The sequence below is a fragment of the Rousettus aegyptiacus genome, unplaced genomic scaffold (assembly GCF_014176215.1).
Source record: "Rousettus aegyptiacus isolate mRouAeg1 unplaced genomic scaffold, mRouAeg1.p scaffold_m13_p_6, whole genome shotgun sequence".
Lineage (NCBI taxonomy): Eukaryota > Metazoa > Chordata > Mammalia > Chiroptera > Pteropodidae > Rousettus > Rousettus aegyptiacus.
In genome coordinates, this window is record NW_023416309.1 from 89,116,089 (window position 1) to 89,131,211 (window position 15,123).

Below are 15,123 nucleotides of genomic sequence, written 5' to 3' on the forward strand. Positions count from 1 at the left end.
GCTTAGAGTGTTCATTAGGTTTGGGGACTAGACCCCGAATATCTTTTGAGGAGATTCTAGCTCCAGCCCAGGGAGGCATCCATGCTATGTGGATGGAATAAGCTTAGACTATGCTCAGCTCTCACAAGAGGGCACAGGTTCTCTCCTCAGTGTGCATTCACCGGTGGACTCCAAAAACACACCAAGGAGAACGTCCTCAGATTGGCTGTCCCCTCCATGTCTACTCGAAGCTCCTTAGAAGAAATCATCGTCTGGAGATTTGCTGAGAGACCACCCAGGTGGTCTTCCAGGCACTTTCTGGATAATCTCCCTGTGAGTTAGGCCAGACCAGAAAAGGAGAACTGTGTATCTGGACCAGGTAATTTCAGCCTCTCTTACACTCCCCCAATCTTTTCCTCTGATCTTTTATGATCCCCCTAATAATTTTTATCTTGTTGAATGTATTTATTATAAGCTAACTCTAGAAACAAGGAAAGGTATGAAAAAATATCTCTCTAGCCAAAATTCCTTCTGTCATTTCTTTTTCCAAGAGGAATTCTCAAATAGCTTGACTCCTCAGTGGGTTCCTATCCTTACATCTCTGTGGCTCCAAAGAGAACCAGAGCCCTAATCTTTGTGACTCAAAGAGACCATTGAGCCAGTAGAAACCTACCTTTTAAGGCAAACAAAGATGATAGTTTGGGAGTAACAGTTCTCACTGATATATATTTTTCAATTGTGGTAAAAACACTAGCATAAAATTTCCTATCTTAATAATTTATAACCATATAGTACAGTAGCGAACAATATATTCATATTGTTGTCCAACAGATCTCTAGAACTATTTCATCTTGCAAAACAAACTCTATATCTACTAAACACTAACTCCTCATTTCTACCTCGTCCTAGCCCCTGGCAACCATCACATCATTGAATTTTTAAGAGGGCTGGTGGACACACGAGTATTCATTATAGTATTCTTTTGATGATTAATATGCTTCATAATAAAACAAAAAGTAAAAGGTTAGTCTATGAAAAAAGGCATCATCTGAGATAGGCTGAGGAAGAAAAATATTGTAGTCAAAGACATGAAAGTTGAGAAAACTGAACAAGAAAAAATCCTTAGGTATTCATTTCTCCTCTCCTGTTTTTGGAACCTCTTTCATACTCCCCTCACTTGGAAGCTGGAGGGGACCTCAAGGCCAAAGCGAGATTATTTTCCACGTTTCAGCCACCTTTCCTGATGGATGTGAAGGAAGAGTGTGGAACAGAAAGAAGGGCCAGGCAAATATAAGGTCATGCCACTGGAAAGGGATGTGTAAAAAGATCCTGGAGGGAGATTGTCTGCAGCCCGAGCCAAGCAGATCACAGGGTAGAGGACATGGGGCTTCAGAGTATAAGAGACCAACAAGAGGCTTCTGTGACATTTAAATTATTACTTTCATCCTTATTGTCATCCTCAGTGCAGAAACCATGTCCCAAGCCCCTTAGTTGGCAGTAAAACCTGGAGCCTTCCCTGGGACATGAAGCACCATCTGGAGGCAGAGCTGCAGCCATTGCCCCTCAAATGCCAGGCTGGTCCACAGTCCCCTGCCTCTGTTCACACTCCTCCCTATGCAATGCCCTCTCTGCCTGATAAACTCTTATCCATTCTTCAAACCCAGGCCAAATGCCAACTTCTCTGTGAAGTGTACCAGATTTCTCCAGGCAAAGTTAAGTCATTCCTTTTTCTGTCCTCCCACAGTAATTAACTCATATCTCACATCACTGTTTTCATACGTTTCACTTATCATACCATGAGCTCCTCAAGGGCTAGGTCTTATTTATTTTTGTTTTTCCAGCACCCAAGCCTAGCGTTACTTTATGATAGGTGTTAGGTATCTGCTGAATAAATGAACCTCCTAGAGCAAAGAAATTCAGTATGTGGAGGGTACAGAGGTTAGAAGGTGGTGACTGTCCCTTGTCAGACTTCTCACACCTTGGTGTGCCCACTAATCCCCCAGGGACCATGTTAAATGAAGATTCTGACTCAGAGGGTCATAGAAGGGGCCTGAGAGTCTGCACTTCCAACAAGCTCCCAGTGATACTGATGCTGCTGGTCTATAGGCCACACTCTGAATTCCGAGGCCTTTCAGAGTCTGGTTCTTAGCCTTGCTGAGAAATCACCAGGGGGTCTGCAGGAAAGACCTGAAATGGGACGGAATTTGTAAGATTCTTTTTCATGAATGGCAAAGCTCTGTTGAAGGTAATGGGATGAGCCAATAGGAAAACCAACACACACTCCATATGAGAAGATAGTTCTCATCAATCCATCTACAGCAGAAATAATCCTCCATCCCAGCTACATGATTCAACCACTCCATTCTTCCAAAATGAAACCCATCTGATATTTCTGCAATTCATACACCTGATTGAGAGCCTGCTGTCCACAGGGCAGTGAGGACACCTGGGACTAGACGGCTAAGGCTAACTTGGTGTTCAGATCTACTATAGGCAGCAGGCATGACATGCTGGAAACAAGAGGAGGATTTGAGAGCCCTGGCTTAGGAAACGCTTTAAAACACTGCAAAATTTTCATATGACATCCTACCAGTCTCAAGAACACCACACAGAGCATCATTTTGTTACATTTTCCCCAACTTTCTGTGTGCCCCAAACATGTGATATCTCTCAGGCCTTGGTTCCTAAACAGGATGGGTGAGAGGTCTATCAATGGTACCTTCCAGCCCTAGGAGTTTATGATTCTGTGACTCAGTTTTCAGATTCAGAAAACCCTCCCTGACCCTCAATGGAGTTAATCACATTATCCCTTACACCAAACAGAGATGAACTGCCATGGTATGGCACCAAGAAAATGCCCAATGAAGACAAGTCCAAATTCAGTACTAAGTTTTCTGAGAAGCCTTTGAGGAAATGTCATCGTCAACTTTGCAGAAACGAGGAAAGAAGAAAGTCAATGAGTCTTACCTGCCAAGTGCCTTGGCCTCCTATGGCAACAAGATGAGTTGCTCTGCTTGGAGGAACTGATCTTTTATACCTTCTACCAAGAATTTATTTCTGGGAAAGGCCCAGAAGGAAAGATTTTGAAGGGCTGATGTGGTTTAGAAGAGAAGCTCAGGTTCAGCTGGAAACGCCCCGTGACTCCAGGCAGACACACAAGGAAACTGCAGAATGGCAGGGATTGGTTGACACGATATCACTGATTCTGGGTGACTCAGACCCTCTTCTTCCCATTTTCCCAGGTTAAATACATGGTCCTTATGCAATCATAAAAGGCAAATCTTCAAGGACTGAGCAGGCTCTCCATCTCAAACCCCCTAAGGGAATCTGAATCACACTTAAAATTGAGAACAAACAAATATATCTCTTCCCCATTCTTTTATTCACTGCCCTTTGATCCCTCCCTCCCTTGTCTTTCACCCAATCCATTGTGAAAGCAAATAGATTCATCTTTTGGATTTAAAGTGATCGAAAACATTGCCACTTTTTGGCCACCAGAGAGGTGAGAAGAGTCCAGGACTTATCATCAGAGCAATGGGTTAAGTCTCTGCCTCTGTCACTGTATGGCTCTAGGCAAGTCACTTCACCTTCTGGTGACTTGTATTCTCTTGCTGCAAAATTGATGATTGGTTTAGATGATTTCTTGGATTCTATGACTTCATGCCTTCTATAGCATGGTCCATTAAAGAAACACCAATATCTGAGAACTTACCAAGCATAATGGTATATACCACCCCTACCAACTTTGAAATTTCATGTTCATTAAATCCATTATGAAAGGAAACAGGAAGATTCAGGAAAAACAAAATTTCCCTAAAGTGTATTGTATAGACAGACAATTTAAACATAAGCCTCTTTATGAAATTATACTTCAGGCTGAAAATTCTCTGAGAGAATGTCAGAAATTCATCAACCAAAACTTACCTTCCGAGAAGTGATATCCCTTTTCTCCAGCTGATGGAATGTAGTTAAAAGCTGCTTCTCTTGTGATGAACCCGGGCAAATGAGCTGGGCATTTCAGAAGAAGGCAGCTGGTCGAGAAGTGTAAGTGAAGGACTTTGGGCTCTTCTTGTTTTCTTTGAAAGATATTTCTTCTCCTTGGCCAAGCCTTGTTTTACTTTGTCTGACCAAAATTCCCTGAATTTTGGAGCATGCTTCTCAAGGCTCTCCCTTCTGGGCTTCATATTTTCTTCCGAAGGATTTTGAGATGGAACTTCCTTCTGGAAGACCTATGGGATAACATTGCTTTCCTATGTGCATTGTACAGTGAGTTACTAGAGTCAGGGTAACAGCAAAATGCAGATCTGATGGTTCCTGGGTCTTGATCATGTTATGACAAGATGTGGTATGTCCCGGGTTTAACTTTTGTGTAATAGGCAGGGATGGGACAGTGTCAGCTCCACATCAGTATGGTCCTTCCTTTGTTCTTGGCATGAAGAATATCTGGAAGCAGTCGCAGTGGACATGTAACTTTCCTATAGCTGTGTTTTTGGAGCTTTGCTGACATGTTTTTATGTCAGTCTAGTAAAACCTGTTCAACGCAGTTAGATGTCTCCTTATTAGGGAATGGCAAGCTGGCCTGAGAAATGGAGACTGGAAGACAGACAGTCCAGTACACAGCTTAAAAAGACAACAACTTCTCATATATCGGCACAGAGATTCTAAGATATTTTAGTAATAGCAGCAGCAAGTACTCAATGACGATAAAGTCCATCACTGGCATATGGCAATACACACACACACATACACACACACACACACTTTCCAGGAACTCACAATTTATAATTGAGGTGGACCTTGTACGTGGTTGGTTCTACCCCCTTCTAGAAGCACAGTTCTACGTGTTGCATGCAAAACCTTTGGCTGATCAAAGGGACACTCACAGTCAGTGACAAAGAAACCACTCTATATGACATGATTGTAGCTCTCACCCTGGGTCATGGCCTCCCAGCCATCCCTGCCATTTCAGGAGCCATGTTCCTTGGAAGCCTAGCCAGTCCCTTCCTCAGCTGCCTGTATCATTTATCTCCCATTGTTGTGGTTGTCATTCACAGCTGGATGGGTTAGTTTTTATTTTCCTGGCTCAAATGCATTTCCTCTTGTTGGTTTCCCAGAACACCAAAGAAATAAACTTCTTGTCCTCACCATGAATCCATATGCCAATGTTTACCCTCTCTGGGATTCATCCATTTATTCTACCCAGAAAAGTGAGAAAACGAAGCCAACCAGGCCTCCAGATGGGCGTGGAGATGACAAAATTTCTCTGAATGAAGTCCCTGTGCAGTACAGGACCTTGGGAAGGATTGGAACATTGCTGGGAAATACCCTTCAAAGTAAGGAGGGATTTGTGGAAAAGGAAAATTTCTGGGATCCTCAGCAGACAGAAGGAGGCTCTGCTGTCTTCTCTAAGTATTTTGTAAGGGGAAAGGAGTCATTGGATGTTTGGTGGCTTCCGAGATTGTCATAACATCCAGTTTTTGAGGAGCAAACCTAGTGTCAATGAGTTTTTCCAATCGGCCACAGAATGCTGAGAACTGAAAGGTGGGTCTTGCTCAGTGCCTCCCTAGGAACCAACCTGATAAAATGGGCAGAGGAATTCCCAAGAACTACCCTGGTGGAGCGACCAGAAGGTTGTCCCTTCCTTCTCTTCATTAATTAAAAATCTTTTGGGGGTGCAAGGCCATTCTCCCTTTTTCCATTAGTGTCCCCTCTCTCCTTCTTTTCTTTTATCTTCCCCTTAGATATTCGCTGAGTACCTAGTATTAAGTGCTTCTGTTTCCCCATTTTCCTACTCCTAATCCTCTTTCTTCCCAATTAGCTTATAAATGGTGAATTTTGATACGTTTGCTTCAAATGAAAAAAGGTGTCATATCTGTTGTCTGCCTTGGCAAGGTAATGTAGGGATAAGGCTGGGAAAAGTGACAGATCTCAGAGATCAGCCAAGATAATTTGATCTAAAATAAAACCAGAGATGGTCAGGGTCGAGAAGGGGAGATGTGGCAATTATCATATAATTCACAAATAAACTCAGGAGTTTAAATGAAAGTCAATCTTGAATTATTATTGTTACTATGTGAGGAGTCTGATGAAGTATGCTTTGTGGTAAGTCCATGGAGAAAATACTATTCCAAGAAAATGTTCCCTGTTGCTCAAGTAAGCACTGAGCGCACATGTACACACACAGATAAAGCACTGAGCAACAAGTTGGAAATGCAAGGAGCACTAGATTAAGACTCAACAAGCCAGGTTATAGTCTTAGCTTGCTAATCACTGGCCATGTGACTTTGAGAAAGTCACTCTTCATTTGCAGGCGTCAGTTTCCTTATCTGTAAAGATAAGAAGGTCCACTAAATAATTATGGGTTTCCTTAGGCTCCAATGTTCAGGATTTTATTGCACATCATCGAATCTAGAAAGTTCTAGTACCAGTCTGCTTCTGCCCCATTGTACATTTTTGTATAAGTCACATGTCTTCAGGTTTTCTTTATACACAAGAGAAATCAGAATCCTACTTTATTCGCTGAAGGGGTCCGAGTGTACTTATCTGCTTCGGCTGATGCAGTGTCTGAGTAGAGTACGCTCCTCAGCAGAGCCTGCGTGCAGGGGAAGTGTACGCACTCCCTGGAACAGCCACTGTGGTTAGTCCCTCTTGACCACCTTGCACTCTCTGTTCTGCTTGACTTGCAATGCTGGCAAGTTCCCAAAACACAAAGAAGAACTGCTGTAAATAACTGGTTGTGGCTTTAGCCCTTATATACTGCTGGGCCTGCTGAATAAACGGACTTGGGGGACAACAGTTCCTGGCTCTATGTCTCCTGTGTTTGTGGGATAACGCGGGTGGGTGGGCCTCCCACGGACTCTTCAATTCACTTTAAGGACAGCTGAGATGGGGTTTTCTTTAGTTTCGAGGACAACCGAAATTAAAAAATGAGAGGAATCTCGTTAAGAAAAAGGAAGAAAAATTCTACTGGGAATCGATCATTCTCATTCTTTCAGTCGATCAAGTTGGAACGAGGAAGTCATCCTCAGTGCTTGGACTCTTCTTTCTCCTCTTCCTCTTCCTTCCTCCCATCTCACATCTTAGTCACCAATCCCCACCCATCTGTCCTTCATAAATCATGTCTCTGTCACTTCCTTGTCTTGCCCCACATTCTTGTTCTGCCCTAAATCATCTCAGTTTTACTCCAATGCGACAGCCTTTTCACTGGTGTCCCTGCCGCCACCTCCCTCCACCCCATTCCTCCTCTACACTAAAGTCTTCACCATCGAGGTCTCTACTACTCACAGGACAAAATCTCAAGCTTTCGCCAAGATGCTAACCTGCCCGCCCTCCTATCTCCTGCAGTCCATCACACATCACTCCTCTACCCAAGCTCTCTGTTCCAACCAAATTAACCTGCTCTTTTTTCCCAACCTGCTTCATATATTACTGCTTCTGAGCCTTTCCCTGCGCCATCCTCCATGCTTATTCTCTCTTCTCGTCCAAGTCTAATGTTTAGCTCAAGTCTTAGCTTCTCCGTGAAGCCTTTTCCATCTGTCAAGCCCCAGAGAGCATTGCACGTTGGTTCTCTTTCTCTCCCCTTTTTCTGTTTATCATCTCTCTCTTTCTAAACATTTTATTTATTTGTTTGTTTGTTTGTTTAACATTATATTTATTTTCCCCCCTCTCCCTCCTCCCCCTCCCCTCTGGTATGTTTATTACCTCTTTATACATCTTTTCTGTTGCCCAAATGAGACCATAAACTCCTAAGAGCTCTAAATCATATCAGGCAATCAATAATATTTGTTTTGATAATAAAGATGATGACCCTGGTGTAAAAATTACCTTGGCTTAACTTAGTCATTCAAATGTTCAAACTGACAGTTCTTGACTGCCAGTTCTAAAGCTGTTTCTGAAAACCATTTCCTAACCTGATTAAAATACTGTGTTTAAAGTGTAGCTAGAAGGTAGAATTTCTGGGTTATTCCCTTCTCTCTTCCATTTTCCCCGGCTTGGAGGCCCACTGCCCATCCTAAGATGACAGAAGCACAGAGCACCAAGAGACCATGAGGAACATGTGGTTCTTGGTCTTGTTACAGCTGGGGAAACAGCAGCTCGAGCCCTTTTTTGAACCTCAAGGTGGAACTTCAATACATATTTCCCAGATGGCTGAAGAATTTCCAGAAGCAACAGAACCTATGTGCCCCAGTCTTGTGAAATTGCATCCTTAGGTCTCTGTGCTGGATGGAGGCTGAAGTCTTGAAAGGACATTCCTGAGAAGGCACCCTGCTTCCCTGCTAACTAGCCCAGCACTAATGTGTGGCAGCCCCTGGGTGCCAGCCTGTGTGCCCTCTGGGACGTATTGTAAATGCCTGATTTGTGCTACTTCTTCCATGGGCTCCACTCAGATGATTTGGGAGGAGGGGGAGTGCGAGAATAATATGTTCTGGAAGATCATGATGGAGGCTGGACTAGGGCGAGGTATACTTTGTGGTGATAGAATCCCTTTTATTCAGGTGGGAACGTGAGGAGGGCAAGTTGGTTATTCGTCTGTCACTCTTCTCACAGCATTAAGAAGAGGTCAGAAGCCACGAGAAGGGAGTGAAAAAATCCTTACAGTCCTACTCTTTTGTTATTTCCCTAAGAAATACAGGCTTTTCAAGATGCTGTAGATCACTGTAGAATGTCCTTCCACTGCATACAACAGGGAACGGGCAATGCCGTTTAAATATTGACTTTGACCTACCTTTAACAAAAGAGGTATATGACCAGGTTCCCCTGGAGGAAACTGAGATTTTACAATTTTTGTAATAGCTCACACTTTTAAAAATAAAATTTTTATTTCAGAAGAGTCTTAGATTAACAGTATTGTTGGAAAGAGTATACCCACATATATTGGAAAAAGTTGCCAAATACTCACACCCAGTTTCCACGTCTGCATTCTACTCCAGAACTTTCTGTATTTGTTTTTATATAAACATTTTAAATTTACTTAACTTCCGGCTAAAATGGACACCCCAAGGCATGTGAGCCATGTTTAGCCTGTGCTGTGTTCTCTAGGCTACTCCTGCTTCCCCCAGTAGGTGTCCAGCCAGCTTGGGGAGCTTTTCTCTGAGAGTGAGCTCGAAACGGGGTCAGAAGATCTCACTGGGTCCGTCCTGACAACCCTGCTCAGAGGCTGTATAACCCCAGACAGTCACTCAGTCTCCTCTGGCAGATGAGAATAGTAGCACCAGCCTGTATTGCAGGGTGCTGGGAGCCACCCGAGATCATACACGCAGATAAAGAGAGCATGGTTCCTGTGTAAGAGATGATTATCTGGAGGAGTTGTTAGTCATGGGAGGTGAGCGGCTGCTTCAGCATGGACTTGTTCTTGAGACGTCGTGTTTTGTGCTCTCTCAGTCTCATCTAAATCTCTAGTTAGGATGCTGAGTGGGGGTCGGAAGCTGAAACTAAGAAAGAAATCTGCTTAAATCCCATGTCCTCATTTTCTGGTTTGTTTCATAGACTGGAAGTGGGAGGATGAAGGGGGATAAATGGAAAGTGTTTTGTTTTGTTTTTTCATTTTTGGCTTCTGCTGCTGGACTTTTTGTTTGTCTTGGTGACTGAGAGACCTGTCCCTCCCCCTTTAAAAGCTGCTTGCTGTCCGATGAGGAGAAAGAGAGAAGTGATGGGGAACATGGGGACCACAATATCCCCACAAGGAACCAGCTCTAGTTTTTCCATTTGAGGATGTGGATGTGAAAAAACATCGCCAGCCTAAGGACAGTTGCCGACCCAGACAGGATTTTTGTTTTCGAATTTAGCAACTCAAGCTAGCTGCTGCCACCTCTCAGAAGTCCCCGTGGGTCCAGCTACGACACACATGGTGATGTCTCCAAGAATACATCCTAGCAGGGTTTCCTAGCCTTACTTCTTAAAACCAGCCTGCAATGCTGAGAGTATCCCAGGTTTTCTCTTTTCCCTTCTGGCTGCAGACTTTAGGAGACTCACTTTAATCTAAGTACCTGGGCCCACTTGGTCAATGACCTCACTGTAAGCTTCCCTTCCGAACCCTGGAATTTCCCCCTGAATCCCAGCCCAGAGCCCAGGGCACTACTAGTCCCGATAATTTAATCAGTTGAGTACATTGAGTACATTGAGCTGTTGTTTGAGTTACCCCAGGATACAAAGATAAATCAAGCCTAGTTCTTCCTCTTAGGAAACTCACTGGTAAGTGGGGCAGAAAGACATAACAAAAAGATACTTGTTCATTTATTGAGCAAGTGCCTACCATGTACTGGGCACTTAAGTTCTAGGGTGTCTCAAGATTCAAGACAGACATGATTTCTACTTCCCTGGAGCTTAGAGTTGACAGTAATTTTTTTTTAAATGACACTTTTAATTGTATAACTACAAACTATAAGAATGCTAAGAAATTGGGTGCATATAATCTGCAGGCATAAAGCAGGGGACTAACACAGTCGAGGGTGGAGAAGGCTGCCCTGAGCAAGCAGTGTTTGAGGTGAGTTTGAAGGGGAGTAAGCTCAAGTAGGGGAGTAGAAGAGGGAAGGAAGAATATCAGGCAGAAGGGACTCACTGCGCCTATGCTAATAGAGAGCACTCTGTGCGTTGGGAGGACACTGGAGGGGCACCTAACGCAGATTGATGGGAGTGTGGTCAAGATGCCCAGATACGGCCTACCTGTTTTCTCCCCCTTGGCCTGCAAGGCATATTTTACAGGCTTTCCTTAATACTTGTTTTTTTTTCCATCTGTAGCCCATCACGATCCTCAATGGATTTTACATCCTACCAATTCAATAGGCCTTTCTCTTACGCCCTGCCTCCCCCTCCAGCCCCAAGTTCTAGGATCAGGCTTTGGCCCATCTCCATGCATCTTTTCACTTGTGGCTATGTCGCAAGAGAGGATACTGATGATGGGCGGATAGGAAAACAGGAATTGCTCAAGCCCGTCTGTGATTCTGCCCTCCTGGAACTTATAAAACCTGTAATAATAAAAGTCTACAGCATCATATCAGGGATATGCAATTCTTGGCTCACAGATGCATCCGGAGCAAGAGGTCATGATTCTAACAACTCAATTTGGATCATTCCTGCTTGTGGGATATTTCAGTGTGTCACACAACCTTAGATTTCATTGTCTTTTGAAAAATTCTCCAAGAAACCTAATGTGTAAGTTTCTCTTTTTTAATATAATTAAGTTATACCACCATGGGTTGATAGAGCTCAAGAACTCTCATTAATTGAGTTATTTTGAGAGCACAATGGAAGTCTGCTCTGGAAAAGGATGGAAAATGCCAATTTCACAGGAAAAGGAGTGAGTGTACACCTACAGCTTCTAAATAACAGGGAAGTGTTTTGATCCTGTGGTATTTACAATGTAATTACAGTGAGAGAATCATGGCTAGCTTGGCTTTGCTCCATCCTGATTTATATTTGTCAGATTCTTGAGAAAAGGAAGCTTGGAATTTGAAATACATTTAGGAAGCCTCTGGTTGGTAGTTTCCAAATTCTGCCTAAATCAGTGGAGAGTTTGTTTAAAATAAAGGTGTCCAGGCCTTGTTCCTCATCTACAGAATTTGAATCTCTGGCATAGGACGTGAAGCTAATTTCCTGGGTGAGTGTGAGATATAGGCAGGTTTGGAAACTACTAACTAACTGAACTTTCTACTCATCGTAGGATTTCCCGTGACATCTCTTCTACTCCAAGTGTGCTCCAAGGACCTGAAGCACTGGAATTTTCTGAAAGCTATTTAGAAATACAGAATCCCATGCCCCACCCCAGACCTACCAAATCAGAATCTGCATTTTCACAAGATCCCCAGGAAATACTTATTCACATTACGGTTGGAGAAGCACCGTTCTACCTCATCCTTGATGGATGGTTACCAAGTCACTGCTCTACACTCCTAGGTCCGGGAGCTCATTACTTTACATGGCAACCTACTTTTTGCTGGGTGGCTCTAATTATTGAGCAACTCTTTCTTATAGTGAGTTCATTTACCCATTCATGTGTATTTCCTATAAATATGGACATACTCTAAAAAGTTGACCAAGATAGACAAAACGACTTTATCATGTTTCAGCTATTTTTTACTGTAGTGCAAAGGCAGTGAGAACCTCTCTTAACAGAGATGTATTTCCTTCTTTCTCTGTTTTGACACCAGCCAGTGTGAGGCTAAGCGTGTCTCTTCCTTGTAGAACCTTACTAAGGGCTATACAAAGTTTCTAACACAGTGCAACATCCTGAATTTCCCTCACCATCCTCCTAATGCAACAGCCTGCATAGCACTTGTCTTGCTAGCCAATGTGTGGTCCCTGGATCACCGGCATCGGCATTACCTGGGAGCTTTTCAGAAATGCAAAATTTCAGTTCCCACCCTAGACCCATTGAATTGGGATCTTCACTCGAACAAGATTTCCAGGTAATTTTCTGCACATTAAACCTCAAGAGGCAGATTAACCAACTACTTCACAATTACTTAATGAGGATTGCTCCCGTTCTTGTTCAGGGTCACGCCCTATTTCTTTGGTTTAGCCAATTCCACCAAGTTTAAGTTCTGTTAATTGCAGCAGTCCTACTTACTGGCACCAAATTCTACATTTTTAAGCAGGTATTTACCGGGCCTAAGTTACCCAAAACCCAATTCAAATTGACTTAACTTAATAGGGAAATTTTCAAGTTGGATGCTGGACACATAGTGGTCATTATACGCTTTTTTTCCATATTGTTGTTGAAATTTTTTTTCAATCGTAGTACAGTACAGTCAACATAAAATTTACCATCTTAATCATTTTTAAGTGCACAGTTCAGGATTAAGTATATTTACATTGCTGTACCACCAATCTCAGTTCCGTATTTTTGATCATCAGAAATATTTTTTTTAAAAAAAGAAAACTTTAACCAGAAGTCCAGAGATAGGGCAGACTTCGGAGTTGACTTAATTTAGTGGTTCTGGCTTCTTTTACCCTGTAGGTCTCCTGGCTTTGCCTTCTCTAAGCTTCAACTCCATCTTTCCTGTGGAGGTGAGATTGCTCACAACCACATTTAGAGGAAGGCAGAGAATCTCATAGAAAAGAAAGAATAGCTTTCTCCAAAATTCTGGCAAGACTTTCCTCATATCTCACTAGATGGAATGGAATCATGTGCTTAATCCTTAACTGGCAAAGAGGTTTTAAGCCTCATCAGATTATTGTCTTAGAAAGGTCGCTTTCAGTTTCATTGTGGAGAAGAGTTGAATGGGGACAAGACTGGAGAAAGAAAGGTCAGGTGGGAACCTGTTGAAATCATCTAGGCAAGAACTTGGGGTAGCCTGGAACAACCCGGTGGTCCTGGAGACAGAGAGCCGGGAGAGGATCCCACAGATGTTTATGTGGTAGATTAACCTGACACATCTTAACTCTATTTTCTTCTTTTGAAAGAATAAAAATAGTTTTCCTTCAACCCTCCCTCGAGAGAGCAATGAAAGCTTTGTGTCCTGGAGGGCTGAATTTTCCTTGCCTCCTGGGAAATTAATAAGCCTTTGTTTTAAACAAACAAGTAAATAAACAACAAACCAACCAATGAACCACCACCACCACCACCAACAGCAACATAACTGACAAACAAACCTAGCTCACAAAGTTTAGGAAGCTGCATTGAGATACTGGGAGTGGAAAAGAGGGAAAATAGAACAGTTGGATTCCTATCCTGAGGAGATGGAGGGATTGCTAGTTACGCTGGAGATGCAGGGCCAAGAAGCAGGGAACTTTTGCTCCCATGCAGCATTTCTATATGGGGCAGAACCTCTGACTATAGCATATGACTATTTGGGACTAATCCATAAAGCTGTGGCTGCAGAGAACTAAGTTAGTCATAAAGAAGATGGACATAATGAGACAGCAAGCAGTTGGCTCAGCTGCAAGCTTGGGCCATGACATTCCTAGCAATGACCATGATGGACGGGAGGTCCTTTTCCAGGGCACAGGGAAAGGACTCTGCTCTGAGTCCAGAGAGTGAGAAGGGCTGCCGATATTGGCTGGCACTGAACATCTCATTAGCTTTGTTGAGTGGAAGCTTGGAGCCAGATTTAATTTAACAATATATGTGAATAATTACAATAATATTGAGAATAAATACAATGTATACCTATGTCCCACCTACCCAACTTTGCGTTGGCTATTTCCTCTACCTGAAATGCTCATTCTCTCACTATCCACATGGCTTTGCTGTATCACCATCTTCAGGTATTGGCTTAAATATCAGTCTCAGTGAGAGTTTTCCCGATTTCCCTTTTAAAAAATTTCAAACTCTTCTCTTCTGATAATTCTTATCATACTTCCTTGCTTATTTTTCTTCAAGGAATGGACCATCTACTGTACTTTGTTTTGCATTTTTATTTGTTTATTGTCTAGTTATCTCCCCCAGCCATAATTAAATTCCATGAGTTCAGAGACTGTGTATCTCCAGGGCTTAATGCAGTGCTACCTCTCTCTTCCTGTTGTAGCTGCCAGCCCCCCAATAGACACATGGACCACCAGAAATCGCACTCTTTATACAACCAACTAGGTTGGCCAGGGGTACGCAGACCCCAAATCAAGCAGCTCCGAAAGGTAGAGGTACAGGGTTGTTAAGCCCTAAACCCCTATCCTTCATCCTGTTTGAACACACATGTCTATTTTTCTTCTTTTTACTAACCATTAACCCATAGGTTGGTTGTGCAAGCAGGGGTAAAGAAGCAAAAAGCTTATTGTTAGAGCATTATGTTCCCATGGGCGATAGATAGCCAAGCAGTAATTTTTCAGCCAGTACGTTCCCCACTGCCCTTAGTGGAAAATCAAATCCTTGATTCTTCATGTGGAATTTGATTATAGCTTCTATTTTTTATTACTAAAAGTTTAATAAAATTAATTATTTTCCTTATATATCTAAACAAGAAATTGAGGAAACATGGGCCAAAAGTTAACGAGAGGAGGAGGATGATTAAAGGTCTAGCTACAGCAGATAGGAGGGTTGTTGGCCATGGCGGCTGACTAAACATCCTATGAAACCAGTTATCTGATTCTAGTCTTTGTTTTTCCCTGGCATCTCGATTTCTCTGTACTAGCAGTAAGCTTTCTCTAATTATTCCAGTTATTGGCATAGAAGCAACAGGTTTCACCTAGAGCCATACATAATCTGTCTTG